The sequence below is a fragment of the Sylvia atricapilla genome, chromosome 6 (genome assembly GCF_009819655.1).
Source record: "Sylvia atricapilla isolate bSylAtr1 chromosome 6, bSylAtr1.pri, whole genome shotgun sequence".
In the NCBI taxonomy this organism is placed as follows: Eukaryota; Metazoa; Chordata; class Aves; order Passeriformes; family Sylviidae; genus Sylvia; species Sylvia atricapilla.
In genome coordinates, this window is record NC_089145.1 from 56811612 (window position 1) to 56827111 (window position 15500).

Here is a 15500-nt window from a genome sequence, read left to right on the forward strand (position 1 = left end):
TCCTCTCTTTTAATCACCCCCTGGCATCAGTCACTGTGACAGGGCAGCAGCACTGGGCACGTGACCTGTCAGCCCAGGGACATGACTTATAGGGCCCGGCTGGTGGACAAAGGGAAGGGAGATAGGCAGCATAAATCTCCAGTACGAATAAAAAAGAGTGATGGGGCATTCTGCCGGGGCCTGCGTTAGCAGATTCTCGGCCTCTTGTTATTCAGCCCAGAGTTATGGTGATGAGGAAGTGGCCGAGAGTGACACGCGCTGGTCCCAATCAACCTTGCGAAACCTGCTGAGACCTAGAGGAGCCTTAATGTCACACATGGCTGGAGAGCCTCGACGAGGTGGGTGAGGGCCAGGGGAGCAGCCAGAGCTGTCCCCAGCCACCAGAGGCATCTGACCAGGAAAAGCTTCTTCACTCAGCAAGGCACTAAGTCACACAGAACAAGGACTCTTCTTCATCTCTGCTGAGCACGGTTGCAGCAGGAGTTGCTCATCAGAGCACACACCATTGGCTCAGGATGCAGGCTTCTCCCTAACTGGCACATTCCTCCAAGCCTCCCACCAGCCCTCTGCCCAACTGCAGACTACCCTGCTATATATCTCTTTTCCATCTACTCCCTCACACTCACCTGTTGCTTGGTAGGATGAAATCACTGGTACATCAGTCAGCTGCTTCTGTTATGAAGTTACAGGATATCTGGAGTTTCCACCAAGGATTGGTCCTCCATCACACCTCTGCTGGGACAGAATTGCTCCTCTTGGGGTGGCAGAGACCTTCAACTTTTATATGGAGCACAAGAGGGAGTGTGTTTTTCCACTGACACCTGCTATGACAGGTGCTGCAGCAGACAAAGGGCACCAGATAGATCCATCTGGATCATCAGCTCCATCCTATGACAGACACTACCAGGTCATCTAGTTCCCCTCATCCACGTACTCCTCAGGAGGGAAAGTGGCAAGGGAGAGCTGATGTCCCCAGTAGTGCTGTAACTCCTCTAGTATTTAATCTTCAGAGAAGAAAAGTCAGGAATTTTAACCCAGAAGGAGTAGAAATGAGAAGGAAGCCCAGAGAGAAGGACTGGGAGCAGTTTTGAATATACTGAAGAAGAAATTAGGGAATTTGTAACATTTGGGAGGAAGACAGGGAAAATTTATGTACATTTTCTTTCTTTTGTTTGAAAACTCAAAGCAGTATCTGAAATTATAGCTCTTCAGCTGAAAGCCAAAAACTTGGATGACTTTCCTTTGGGCATCATGGAACAGAGTAATGAAGTCCCATTCCAGCTTTGGGTGCAGCTGTTTCTGAGTGAACATAAGACAGGTGAATCCCAGTAACCAGGAGGGATTTGGCTCCATAAACATCTGTATCTGAGAGCTACCATGTCTTGGGTGCTCAGAAATGTGAAAGTATTGGGGGCAGAGTGGGAATGTCATGTGCAGACCTTTTACACTGGTGCCATGTCTCCTGTCCTGCACTGGCAGTGGCTCATTTAACTTCAGGGTTCAGTTGCATAGTGAAAACATCAACAAACCCATCTATTAATGTTGGCTCTTCAGTCTGTGCAAAAGCACCACCTCTTGACTGACTCCTCCTGTGCTGGGAAAGATGGGACAGGAAGGGTTTATGGATATGATTGTCTGGCAAGAAATACTGGAGATATAAAATCTGTGAGTGAAATAGAAATGAAGACCAGCTTTGAGATGTAGGCATGGCAGGCAGGAGGACGGTGATTAACTGGAGATAGGCTGAAGGGCAGAAAACAAAAGGACCCAAGAATGCAGCCCCTCTCCACCCTGCCAAGGCATCAAGGAAAAAGTAGATAAGAAGAGTAGTTTTTGGAGTTTAGAATATAGGATGAGATGGTAATTTAGTAGTTCTCACAGGTTGCATGCAAAGTTTGTAGATTTTGTATTTTGCGCCAGTTGTTCACTGTAAATTAGAATATTCAACACAAAAGGAGATAAAATATGTTGTAACAAGGTCCTCGCTCTCTTCTCTTCTCACTCTTTTTCCTCTTGCCTCTTTGTCCCTTCTCTTGCCCGCTCTCTCCCTCTGCTTCTTCTACCTCCCTCTCTCCTCCTGCCCTGACCCCAGCACTTTTCTTACCTCCCTTACCACATACCTGTCTCTCTCCCTCTCTCTTTGGGGCTTCCCTTCAGCCGAGGCTGGTGGCTGGCAGCAGCCCTCTTTACCCACGACCCTTGCAATAAAACCAGGTGTTTCTAGAATATCTCAGGTCTGCAGAGTTCCTTCTCCCTGCCGTCCACAGGTGTCTCTACATTCCTACTCTTCTCTGAGACCTACAAACTCCAGCATTATGCCAGATATCTCATTTATAAGACAATTATTAAAATGAGAGGTGTGTACAGACAGCAATGGTGAGGGTCTGCTTGTCCCATCCCCTGAGTCAGAGCCTGCTTTTGTGCACTAAGATGTCCTCTCACATGTCACAGGTGAGGGGCCCCAGACAGGGCTGTACAAACCATACAGCTCTGTGCTGGTGCCACCACTAAATAAGAGAGTGAAGAAAGGTGCTGAGACTTTTCTCCTGGACCAAGCAGCCGCATCAGCATCCTACAAATACCCTCCTCTCCCAGCAAGTACCCAGTGCTGCTGCTCTCCTCAGTTTCTCTACCACTGCCTGCAGCCTCCCAGTCCCTGCACAGCATGAGGCAGGTAAGGCTCTCTCACACCCAGAACAGACTTTATTTAGGAAGCTGAGGATTAGGCTGGACAGGGCCCCACACTTCCCTCTCCATCCTCCCTGAAGGCTTCTTCTCCACTAGAAACTTCCTTTTGGGCCGAGGGGGAAGCCCTGCAGCCCTCAGCCTCCTCACCAGCTGGGTCCTACCCTCTGAGACAGGAGCACATCGCTCCCTACCCTCCTCCCCCGCATCTGCCTTTTAACGATGATGGAAGCTGCTGTCAGCGTGCTGCGACAGTAATAAACACTCTTCTTAATAACACAGGGTGTCCCTCTTATTAAAATGAATAGACTTCAGTGGTAAAGCCAGGCTGCCTGCCTCACAGTCTGGTGTGGACAGCAACCCTCAAGCGGAGCAGTTTATCTGCTGTAATTACTACAGCAGCTTTGGCTCCGGGACATTCCTGGTTACAGCACTGTACTCTACCCCCAGGCAGAGACTCGAGTGCATGGAGATGCTACCAACACATGAGCACACAGAAAAATGCAGGCAGATAATTGCCTGTGTGCCTGCAAACAGGTACAGTAATCTTTGAGATGCAAGGACATAGCAGAGTAGTGTTAAATATATCTACAGCCAGGCTTTTACTTCCTAAATCCCACTGAAACCAGCAGCAGCAGCTGGTGTGTCACTCTTTCTGTTTCTTTCATACTTTACAGGTACATTAATACACCTGTGCAATAACTACACTGCACTGAAACCAGGTAAAGATAGGCAAGTGCTTAGTCTGTGGGTGACAATCCTCTCCTTCCCCAGCTTACAATGTATCTGCTCAACTTTTCCAGTTCCCTGGTGGATGAGAGGTCACAGGATAAATATATTCAGGTTTTACATACCAGTGCATCACGTTAAAAAGAACTGAGGTGGCACATCCCTTGTGTCCATCCTTTCTGGGTCTTGGATCTCAGTTAATGTACTGGTTTCTCCCTCTTTGGGAAGCTGTCCATTTCCCAAGCAACAAATTCAGGTGATCTTCGTATGCCAAGCACTGACTCTCTTTCACCATGCATGCTGTAGCCAAACACCAAGTTTGGGATCCACAGGACAGCGAAGGATACCATCTGACATGATGTTTTGCCAGAGGTTCTTTTGTAGGTATGTTTGGACTGGCTGTGACACAGTGGCCTCTGTGCAAGAATTCTTGCCTGGGAAACCAAAGCAACCCCCTCCTCTGCAGATCTAGTTTATGTTCTCAGCCTCTAGTAAGCTGCCTGATTCCGTAAATGTGCCCAACACTGACCCAAGTGAAGCTACATGTATGCAGAAGAAAAGCTGCCCTAGGAACAATTTTCCTCCTTTTGAGCTCTCTCAAACACAGATTATCCAAGGGGAAAATCTATCAGGAAGACAAATGACAGTAGCACATCCCAACTTCTACTCCGCTGTCAACTCAAAGCAGTCCTCTGGGCTGCAGAGACCCAGCAAGACCAAATCTGGTCCACTGCAACTCACCCTTTCAGGAACAAGCACAGAGGAGCAGTGCACAGCTATTGCATCATTTCTCTCCCTCTTCAGTGCATTAAGGCAGGTTTCCATATCACTATCTCCATCAGGCCTCACACACTTACAGGATTCCAGCATTCAGAACACCTAACTCCTTCTCACCTTGAAGTGCTTCTCACAGAAGATCCCACAGCAGGATGCAAAGGTAGAAGTGGGCAATTCAGGAAATTTGCCAAAGGGGTAGAATAAAAATAATCAATTAATGTGCAGCTAGGAGAAGCAAATGACAGGACCTCACCACAAGGAACAGGACTCAGGTATGTCTACCATTATCTACAAGAGACAGGCATTTGTTAGCTCTTCTTAGAAAATACTCCTGCCATGGGATATTACAGTCTCACTGGTTTTGCTGGCATTTAGCACAGCACAAGAGTAAAGGTGCAGATAGTATAAAATGAAACAATCAATGAACAAACCAGTCTATTTCAACCATTGTCTTGCTGGGCTCAGAATTCAAAGGCATCACAAGAAAGCTGCAGACACGCTGTTTCTTCATGTTTTCCAGGTCATCCATATGCCATGTCGTGAATTGTCCATCTTTCTGCTCAGTGGAAGATTAGCAAGGATATATCAGGGGGAGCAGTAGATGAATGCAAAACAAGACAAAGATCTAATCTTAAAGACTTCCAAAAGGCCACCAATATTGCAGAATCAGTATCTCTAGCTACATGCAAACAGACTGTGTCTACAGTACTTTCACCTTTCTGGGCCATGGCAGGGATTCTCTGAAGTTCACTTCCTACCCCCAGGCCTAGATTTCCAGATCCACATGGCTTGTCTTGCTGAATCGCTGCCACCAAGGGCTACAGGTCATGTTGGGGGCTGGCAACAAGGCTGCTAGTCTGGGCCTTCAGAGCTGCAAGCCTGTGTCAAGGAAGAGGGTTAAACCAGCAGGTAGCAGCTCAGAGGAGACTGGGAGCACTGACAGAGCTCTGAGGAGCAGCCTGGCTTTGCAGTCCACCTCATGCTTAAATGTCTTACTTAAGCACCAACATTTCACCCATTTCTCACCTCAAAAAAAAAAAAAAAAAAAAAAAAACAAAAAGAAAAAAAGAAGGAAGAAAATAAAGGAGAACCTTGCACAACAAGCTGAGCACAAGAGCTGGACAGAGCTAGGAAAAGTTGCAGCACATCCTTAACCCCTGCTACTAGTGATTCTATTTAGGGGACATGCAAGCTCAGCATGCAGTGGGGTTGAGGTAGAAGACACAAGAAGTCTACTTGCACACTCTGAAGGCTGCTTTTGGCATGTCCAGTGCCTGCAAGGCCAGGCTAGCTACTGCCTGCTAGAAATCTGGTTACAGGCTGGGTAACTCCTGCCCTCGACAAAATCACCCTGCAGCAGTTCTGCAGGGGTCCTGATGCTGTGGCATTCCCTGCACCACAGTGATGGCTGCTGCCTATCTCTCTGTATGGAAAAGAAGACACAGGATAGAAGCAAACTTTCCTCCTATGTTGAGAAGGCAGTTGAAGCTTCATTCATCACAGTGCTGGGCCCAGGCCCTCCCATCAAAGGGAAGTGCTTGTGTCTGAAGTCTCCACGCTGTGGCTCATTGCCTGCCACTGAACAATTCATGGAAAACAAGCCACAGTGTCCAGACCAAAGGGTTTCTCATAAAAGTGGATACTCCAGCTCCTTGAGAAGGCCTTGTGCTGCAGGTAGCCTGCAAAGCAAAATTTTGTTTGAGGATGTGGTTCACCAGTGTTACAATGAAGTGAGACGTAGGAAAGTGGATCTTAGCACCAGTCACACAGTTTCCCTCCTTCCACTGCTGTCAACTCCAAACAACATCAATACTTTGCTTCTGGTGCTTTTTGCTGGGATGCTGGAGGACTTTGCAACATCCATCAAGCACACAGTAGTTGCAGAGGCATGGGAACAGAAGGGCAAGCTGAGACACTGCTGACAGCCTGTCCAGAGGGTGAGGAGTCAAGAAATTACCAGCTTTTCACTAGATCCTAGACATCTCAGACCAAGGTTCTGGCAGATCACTTCTTAAGCCTGGGTAAGCTGACTGAGGGTGAGGGCTATAAATGCCACCCAGCTGAAGAGTCCTAAAGTGCTGAGAAGGGTTCTGGGAGAAGGTGAGGGCTTGGGAGAGCTGACCAGCAGAAGACTGATCCCAGACAGAGACACTCTCCAGAGAAACTGAGCTAAGGAGAACTCAGGCCAGCGAATTCCTGGGCTTGCATGCTCTATGGGGCTGTGACATGTCAAGATGCAGATAAAGAAATTATTCTGAGCAAATGTATTTTTCTCCCATTGGCCTGCAGACAAACACATACAGATAAAGAGAGACCTCTAGTGATGCTGGAGGGACTCTGCCTGTCCTCCCTCTCTGAGCATCCCTCACAGCCAGAAACAAATGTCATGATTGCTCTGACTGCTGCAGTAATCGCCTTCCTCCTGAGTAGGAGAAAAACACAGGTTTGTCACAATAATACCTGTTCATCCATGGAGGAGGTGGAGGAGTGGTATTCAGATTCAGGGGAATGATTATGCCAGACTTGCAGAGTTCAGAAAAACTGACAAAGGCAAGTGGCATGGGCTCAGGTCTTGCCCACACCCTCTCCATTGCAGCTATCTGAGCTCCAGCATGGTCCTGGGATCAGGCATATGATTCAGCATGTGGGGAATTGATTATTGCCAGTGCTGGGAAATGATGTCCATCTCGGTGGCCATGTGGACCATGTACCTGATGTTTGCCTTCAGGCAGGGATTTCAGTGGCTGCCAGCTCAGTGTGCACAGAGACAGGAGCAAGGAAGAGCAGGTCCCTGTCTGAGCCCAGCCATACCAGGAGATGTCATATCCCCCTTGCACAACCCTGGCAACTGCAGCATCTTGCACTCAGCTGCAGGAAGAAGGAATGATTTTGGCTCTTGCTGAATTCAGCCTCAAAACCCCAGTGTCCAGATGTGAACAGAAAGGATGATGGAGTGTAAGTGCATGCTCATGAGTGTCCCATGCCCAGCACAGGGAGAAGGCAGGCTGTTCAACTTCCCAACTCTTTGCACCAAGGGCTGGACACAGAGACAAGGAAAGTGTTTGTTTATTCAGATACACAACCAGTGAATAAAACTTTCCAGGTATGAGAAAGGCTTGAAGGGAAACATGAGGAAAGGAGGCAAATGCAGGGGCAGACTTGGCTATGGCAGAGGCACAGCAATTGTGCTACGCAACGTCACAAACCAGATGCATAGACCTGTCCTGTTGCTCTCAAACCCATGGTGAGAAAAGAAATCAAGGGCTCCTGCCAGTCAGGAGAGAAGGTCTCTCTTGCCTGCTCCTGCCACCTTCTCAGCAGCTCTGAGCTGTGATTACTCAATTAGCAGCTCCCCTAGTACCTTCCTTCCACTCAGCAGTCTCTCCTTTTGCCCAGCCAGCACATAAATCAAAAAGCAGCAGCTCTTTCCCTGGGCTTTCTTTTTCTTGTGCTAGCCCAAGCCTTGGTGACCTCCCATTGAGAGAGGGGCAGTCATATTTTGCTGGAATGCTTTATTTTCTGTGCTGTATGAAGAGTAATTGTGGAGGGGAGGGAGAGTGCAAGCACAAAAAAGCATGTACACTGCCAGCCAGGCCGATGTCCTTGTCCCACAAGGTCGTGGATCCATTTTAGCTCAAAGAATAATAATAATAAAGCCTCATAGAAGCAAGGGATTCATAAAACAACACATGAGCTGGGCATTTGGCAGCAGCTGCCCACAGAGTGGGAAGCACACATTTAAGTTCAGAGGTACAAATACACTCAGATTTCTGGGAGCTGGCAGGGTTTGTGACAAGGGGTGCACATGTCTGTGCAGAGAGAACTGGCACAAGCTCACTTCCTCTTTCCCTGCATACTTCATTGGTGTTAATTCAGATAGTGCAGCAGAGGTGCATTCAGACTGAGGAGCACATCTGAGCCAAAGAAGAACAAGTGGCAGGTGAGAACAGCCTGTGTAGTGAGCCCTCCTCTGCCCTGCTGCACCCCACCACACTTCCCCACACGGCACAAATGCAGCTTTCTGACAGCTGCATGAGACACTTGAACTGAACATTTCTCTTCCCTGTTTAGAGGACAAACACAGAGCAACAGAACAGCTTACACCTAAGAGAGAAGAGCCTCCTCTGCGAGAATTCAGAAAACTTGGGGGAATTACAAGTGTTCAGATGAAATCCCAACAGGCATGTGAATATTTTCAAGTGATAAATAAGGCCCTGAGGACCAAATTCAACACCTTTTGAGAAAAACAATGACAGTACACTTCCTTTTACTTCATATATAGCGAGTTCTAATAACAATTACTATTTCTATTTTGTAACAGGCATGCATGACACTTTCCTGACTGCAAAGGACATTGCTCTTGCTCCATTTCCAGTATATCAGAACAGAGACATCTAGATCAAATGAAAAGGGACCTGGGGTGAGTTAAGACTACCTGGTACTTGAGAGGAATCAATTATTTAATAAACTATGGGTTAAAAATGTACTCAATTGATTAGAAATTCAGGCAGTGTTGTTGAAATACAAGATCCATTTCTTCCAGATAGGTGTTCTTACATTTAAAAGCTCTACAGTTAACTGGGGAAGCTGAAGGCAGTCAGGGGGAATTTCTGTGTTTAGTGCTCAGAGTGCAGAGGATTGTACCACTGACCAATGTCCACAACAGTCTAGACTGTAAGTGGCTTCTGCCCATCAGCATCTCCAGGCTACAGGGAACAAACCAAACCAGAAGATCAAAAAGAAGAGGAAACTAAGGACCAGTCAGAAATGCTTTTCTAAAAGAAAACCAGCCATCCTTAGCCTACTAGAAATCTCTGAATATAACTGTGAGAAAAGAAACACCATTACCTGGACTTCCAAAAAAAATCCTCATCATCATGAAGAGGCTGCTGCTGAAGCTGAGCCAGGACGAGGTAAAAGTGACAATGAAATTCCGGCATGAGATCATAGCCAAGGATGATCCAGCCCAGACAGTGTCCTCACCAATCAAGGCATGGTCCTGCAGAACTGGAGCAGGTGCTCAGAGGCAAAGCTGAGTCCTGGTTACAGGGCCCAGCCATGGCCCTAGCATGGCAAAGCAATGAACCAGGTCCAGGACTCCCATCAGGAGCAGCAAGAGCTGCAGCACAGGTCTGAGGTGAGGAAATTAGGCCAAGCTAGAGAGAGGCAGAACCACAGCACAGCTCAGGAAGGTGATGAGGGGCCCAGACTGAGTTTAAATGAAGCTTCAGGCTGTGGGTCCCAGGTGAGACCAGGGCAATTGAGGGCTATTGGTGCCATCAGAACCTTGTCAGTTTTGCTTAATGTACAGACCCCTTTTACATGGGATGGGATCATACACACAAGGAGTTTATGGGCAGTTTCCCTGCTCTAGCTGGCCTGATTGACATCCTTCCTTACACATTCCTACAGCATCTGTCTGCCTGCACTCAGCATGGGGAACATGTGTAACATGTGTTTGTATCCCTCAGGAGAGGATTTAGCACCATCTAGACAACAGCATTAGAAAAAAAATTAAAACCCAAAGTGCATTAAAAATTACATAAATGCATTTCCATTTCCCCTGAAGATTAAACAAAAAGGGGTATTTGATGGGAATACCTCATACTACAGTGCATAACTAGCCTCTAGCAGTTACCAATGGTACATGGAGGATAGCTCAGGATTTTAAATACAGCATGTAATTTGTGAGCCTTCCTGGTCAAGGACATGTGGCAACTGCAAAACACCTTGGAAGGAGGAAAACAGTAATCTCTGGATGGCTTAGCTCCTAATTGTCCATTATAGCGTTTCCTGGCCTTTTTATCCTGAAGTATTCAATTGTAGCCACTCTAAGCACTGGGGACAAAAGTCAGTTCTCTCTGCCTGAGCAATTCCCACGCTAAGGGAGTGCTTTTTTTCTCCAGTGCTCCAAATGGTGCTGTAGGATGAAAAAATAAAGTGTATTTTCTATCCTGAGGAATGGGCTATGCAGACAGAAAAGAGCATGAAGGCAAGCAGGCAGCCGGGAACAGTGATCAGCAGAGAGGGCAAAGGCAGCACAGGGGCTCATAAATATGTTTTGCTGTTATTTTGGAATGGCAAAGACACGTCCTTGTAGGAGAAAAACCATACAGATGACTTTATTCTTTTCAGTCCAATGAAATTAGCTGGAGTAAGGGGAGAAGTGGGGCAAAGAGCAGGCAGAAAAACCAGGGATGGGGGATCTGCACAATGAGGGTACCTTGTGCTTGGGACTGTACAAACCCGAGCCCCAAACCTGCCAAGCTGAGTGATGCTTTGTGAGCTCAGTGTGGCCAGACAAACTGGGGCTCAGTCCTCACAGTCATGCAGCCCTGCTGGTGCTTGGATAGAGCTCCAGCAACAGGGCCCCTTTGGCTCACTGCAGGAGGCTGCATGGAGCCTCCAGCTCCTGCTTCACAGCAGTGGGACCCCACAGAGTCCCATGCCTCTCCCTGCCCCTTCCCTGCTCCATGGTCCACCCTGTTCCCCTTCCTGGCATGAAGAGCAATGAGAGCCTGTGCTCACTCCATGCATCCACCCCACGGGATTGGAAGGAAGCAGCACGGTGACTGCCATGCCCATAGGCACATTGGTCACTTACACTGCATTTAGTGAGTTATATATTTGATGTAGGAGCCTCTGCATGCTCCCCCCCACCCCTCATCTCCTTTCGCCATCTGTCTGTTTGTTGAGAAATCTGTTCCAGCTGACCTCGAGCTGACCAGCGTTTCCCTATTCCCTCCATCCTGCCACGGGCTCCTCCAGACGTTCCCAGCTCAGCTCATGGGCTTTTAGCTGACTATGCAAATGTCACCCAGCCAGCTGGTGTCTGCCTCCCAGAAACACATGTTCAAAGGCCCCCTGGACAGCCAGGCGGGAGAGGGGGCAAGTCCCTGTGCCCCAGCCCAGGGGCTGCCCAGAGAAAGTTACTTAGACAGGAATTATTCAACAAACAGATGGGAGGAGGAAGGGAAGGTCAGGGAACACAGAAAATAAGACTCTGGTGCATTTGTGTCAGTGTGTGTAGGTGTGGGCGTATGGGGTTCCCAGGTGAGTGTATGAGAAGTGCAAATATAATCCCTGTGCGGAGATGAGTTGTTATAGAAAGGGTGTGTGAGAAAGATGTACAGGAAAGATGTTTTCAACAGTTTTGTGGCCTCCTCTTCATAATGATATCTGCAACACATAAAAGGGGCTCTAACAGAACAGCATAAAGGAGACACAGCTGTCAGAAGGCCAAACAGCAGGTCCACAAAAACTGCCTCCCAAGAGCATTACCAAAGCAAGGCAAGGCCTGAAGGGCTCATTTCTTCTTCAAGATCTGTCATCACCTAACATGTGACCACCCAAGATCTCTAGTTCTCCATTGAGGAAGGGCCAAAACCTGAGGATGAGACTGAGCCAAGGAGAAAAGAGAGCAGTAGGGGAGTATTCCACAGCACCTCAGCATGGCTGATGACACTGTAGGACGCGTGTGCCCAGCCAGAAGGCCGTGCATATGCAGCAGTGCAGCTCACCAGAGTATCTCTGCAGGGCTGTAACACTGCCACTTCCTGAAATGCTGGCAAGGAGCAGGATTAACGGGGTGATGCTTGCTAAATCCTTGCCATGTATGAAGTGAGAGGAAGGCTTGGAGAGAAAAGGCCATCCACAGTTTCTTGTTTGGATCTCCCCAGCAGTTCTGCTGCTGCACCCAAAGGCTAATTCAGCCTTCGTTTCCTAGGCAGAAGGAAAGGCTGGGTGTCTGCATGTAGTTACAGAGAGAGCTTGGACACTCTCTCCACCACGATGAGAAACTCTTTTCCTTCACCTCTTTCAGACACTCTCCCTCATCTGATTCCAGGTATCTGGGTATTTACATCTGAGTGCTTACTGACAACATTTCAGCAGGGGAATGCCAAGTCATGTTTAGCCTTTTGTAGGCTAAATAAAAATCAGGATATTGGCTCTTAAAATTTAACAAGATTCTTCCTTGCAATTACAACTAGCATAAGTCAAGGTACCTCTCCCCAATCTAAATTTCTCCTGTCACAACTGCTGCTCTAGCCCTCTGCAAAGGACCCCTTGGGCTCCCTGGGAGAAGGCAGGATGGCAGCTCCAGATGTAGCTGACAGATGATGCTCTTCCTGGCCATAGGCAAGAACTGTGAAATGGTGAGCTGCCAGAAGCAGCTAAAGAAGAAATGCAGAGTTTATGTGCAAGGGAAACCATGAGGTTACAGCACCAATACAGAGCATAGGGAAGTTGCTGGACATTAGAGATGGCTCCTTTGTATCCTCAAAGGTGACAATGAAGCCCGTCCCTGAGACGAGCCTAATGGTAGAGAAAATGTTCACGGCACAAAATAAACCCAGGCAGTAACGTGTGCTTCTTTTCACTGAAATTAACAGGACACCAACAAAGATAAACAGAGCTGAGTTTGTTCCCCATAATGGACTAGAAACATCAGGCAAACAGACTGACTATTCAAGGGTGGAATGGACTGTTTCTGCTTGCATTTGTGTTCATCTCATCTGGATTTAGAGTAGCTCCCAGGTTGTCACTGGGTTTTAAAAACACCAAAATGGAATATGTGAATAGAAACTGCTATTTCTTAGGTGTGTGTTTCCTGTGGTTGGGTTTGGCACAAGAAATAAAAATGGCGCTGGGTTTTTTTACTGAAGAAGAAATTTGGGTTATATTTGCACTACAGCAAGGCTCAGCAGAGCTAAAGTTAAGGGAAATCACAGGGCAGATCAGTAGACTATATGATCATAGAACCAGATCTCCATGGTTCTCATATTCTAGATGACAACTCATAGGTCTCAACCACCCCAGAGGTTATAGTGGAGGTATCTGACAGGTTTAGCTCCTTCAGGAACAGGGGCTTAGATTAAGGGGAACAAGGCAACTCTGCACTGGATGATGCAGTCTTCAGAGCAGAGACTTATGAGTGCACACTTTGGGCAGTGTAAGACCAGCTAAATGTCCCTGGACAGTCTGATGCTGAAAAGAGAAGGTCTGTATCACCACCCTGCTGTGGCTTCTCTGGGGCCTCCAACCCAGCCTCCATGGTAAGCACAGCAGAAGCACACCATGACAAGCTGCCAGGAGCATGAGAGAAACAGGCTGTACCAGCTTAGTCCAAAGGGCCATCCAACCCACTGTCCTGCTCTAAAAGGCAGTCTGAGAACAGCATTGGCCCCAGCACAAGCACTGTTTTGCTCTTCAATACAAAGGAAAGAGAGACTGCATCCGTCTTCTTCTAGGGTCAAACAAGCATCAGCTAAGCAGAGCATGATGCCAAAAAGAAGAGAAGTTACCTGCACCCAGCATGCACCTACATTTTCCTCACAGCCTTTGACAGGATCTTTGTGTCTCGTACCACAGTCCTCTCCTGAGCATCTCTGCAATATTTTTATTGCTGTGTGGCTTTTCCCTGGTAACTCCTATATCCTGAGATCAAAAGTCACTCACCAAAGAAGGAAACCACAAGGCTGCACAAGTGAATTTACCAGGGCACAGGCTCTAGTACTAGGGCTTTTTGAGCGTGGGCAGGTCCTGGTACAGTGCTGGTGCCCACCACCTTGTGCCTTCTCAGGCACAGCCTGGCTGAAATTTGTGGGCAGCACAGGCAATATTTTATTCCCCTGAAGCAGAACAGAGGCGGCCTTGTTGTGCTGCGGTGGGAGAACTTTGGGACATTTCAGCTTGAGCCATGTCCTACAGCTTGCATTTGCTCGAATATACTTGTATAGGCATAAATGCAGAAGCCATCAAAGGATCCCAAAAGGATCCCGTTTCAATGGGAAACTCAGAAACTGCACCAATTTCTGGCTGATGCTCAGAGCTGAGCCAAACCCACTGGGCAAGAGCCAGCACCTGGGCTCATAAATCCTCAGCCTAACCATAAGACCATAACTGGAGCAGCCAGTTTAACAGGAACCCAGGGAGCTGCTCTCTCCTGGCCGCCGGTGGCAGCACCCAGCCCAGGCGAGGTGCGGGGCTCCCACCAGGCTCCCCCATTCCACGGGAAGGCTGCGAGGCAGAGCGAGGAGGGGGAGAAGCTGTGTCTTATCTCTCCTCTCCCTTTGTATGTACCTCCTGGTACGATTATTAAACGCAAATTACAAAAGATGTGACCCAAACGATCTTTATTTCTTCTTTCACCGAGCGGTGCCTGCAGGGTCCTGATTCTGAATTCCGTTTCAATTACCGATGCCATTTTAACACAAAGCAGCTTCTGTCTGCAATTACCGGCACTGACGGCGGTGCGGAGGCAGCTCCGGTGGCAGAACACAAAGCCCGGCATCTTCCGCTGTTTAGAAACTTTCATTTGCCATGATTAAAGGCACAGAAGCGAGAGTTGTCCGTCTGCAGAAGCGCACTGTGCGGCACGCTCCTTGCCGGCGCACTCCCTGAGAAACCAGCCCTCCGCACTCACCTCCACGAATCACTCGGGAGAACCTGAGCTGCTATTCCGGCCGATTTTATGTAGACAAACTGACAGAGTTAAGCCATCACGCTTTAGCTCAGCAAGGAAACTCTCTGCTTTTACGGCTGGTAAAACTGAGCAGCCGAGTGAAGATGCCAGTACAGTCTGAGGCACAGGGCGATACAAAGATGAGTATTTTTTTTCTTTTATGCTCACCAGCTAAAGCACGAGTAAAAAGATTACAAAACACACTCCTCACTCACAGCTGAAATGCAGCCTCCTGCAAGTACAAGGCTAGATGTTCTACATATATTACTGCCACATACATATATTACTGCTCAAGGAGAGATGGCAAGGAATCCCAGAACTAAATTAAAACCAGTAACAGGAAACACACACATCTGCCTGAGCTGGCAATTATCTAAGACAAAAGGGGTTGGCACCCAAAATCCTTTGGGCGTGGACCCCACTTTGCAGCTTGTTGAACAACTCGGCACCACCTGTACGGTATCTTTTGATTCTCAAGCAAAAATTCACAGCAACTGCAGTTTGGCAGCTAAAGTCAGACACAATGGAAGTCAAAGAGTACATTTCTGTGCAGCAGCTGCACATTGCCCCCTGCCACTGGATCTGAAAGCCTGTGCTCTGCCCAGTGCTGACCCACAGACAGACACACACACACCCCCAGATCACCTGGGCCATGGAGAGGCAGGCAGCCACCACCTGTCCTTTGCCCCATCATCCAGCTTAATTTTTGCTGCTGCTTCTTCAGTATGTGCAGCTGTGCCTCTGTGTCCCTCAGCCTTCTTCACAAGCTCAACTGGCCTATGAGGGTCAAACTTATAATCTTTTAGATCCTTCCCTTTCTTTCTGCCCAGGCCTCTCCTAATGA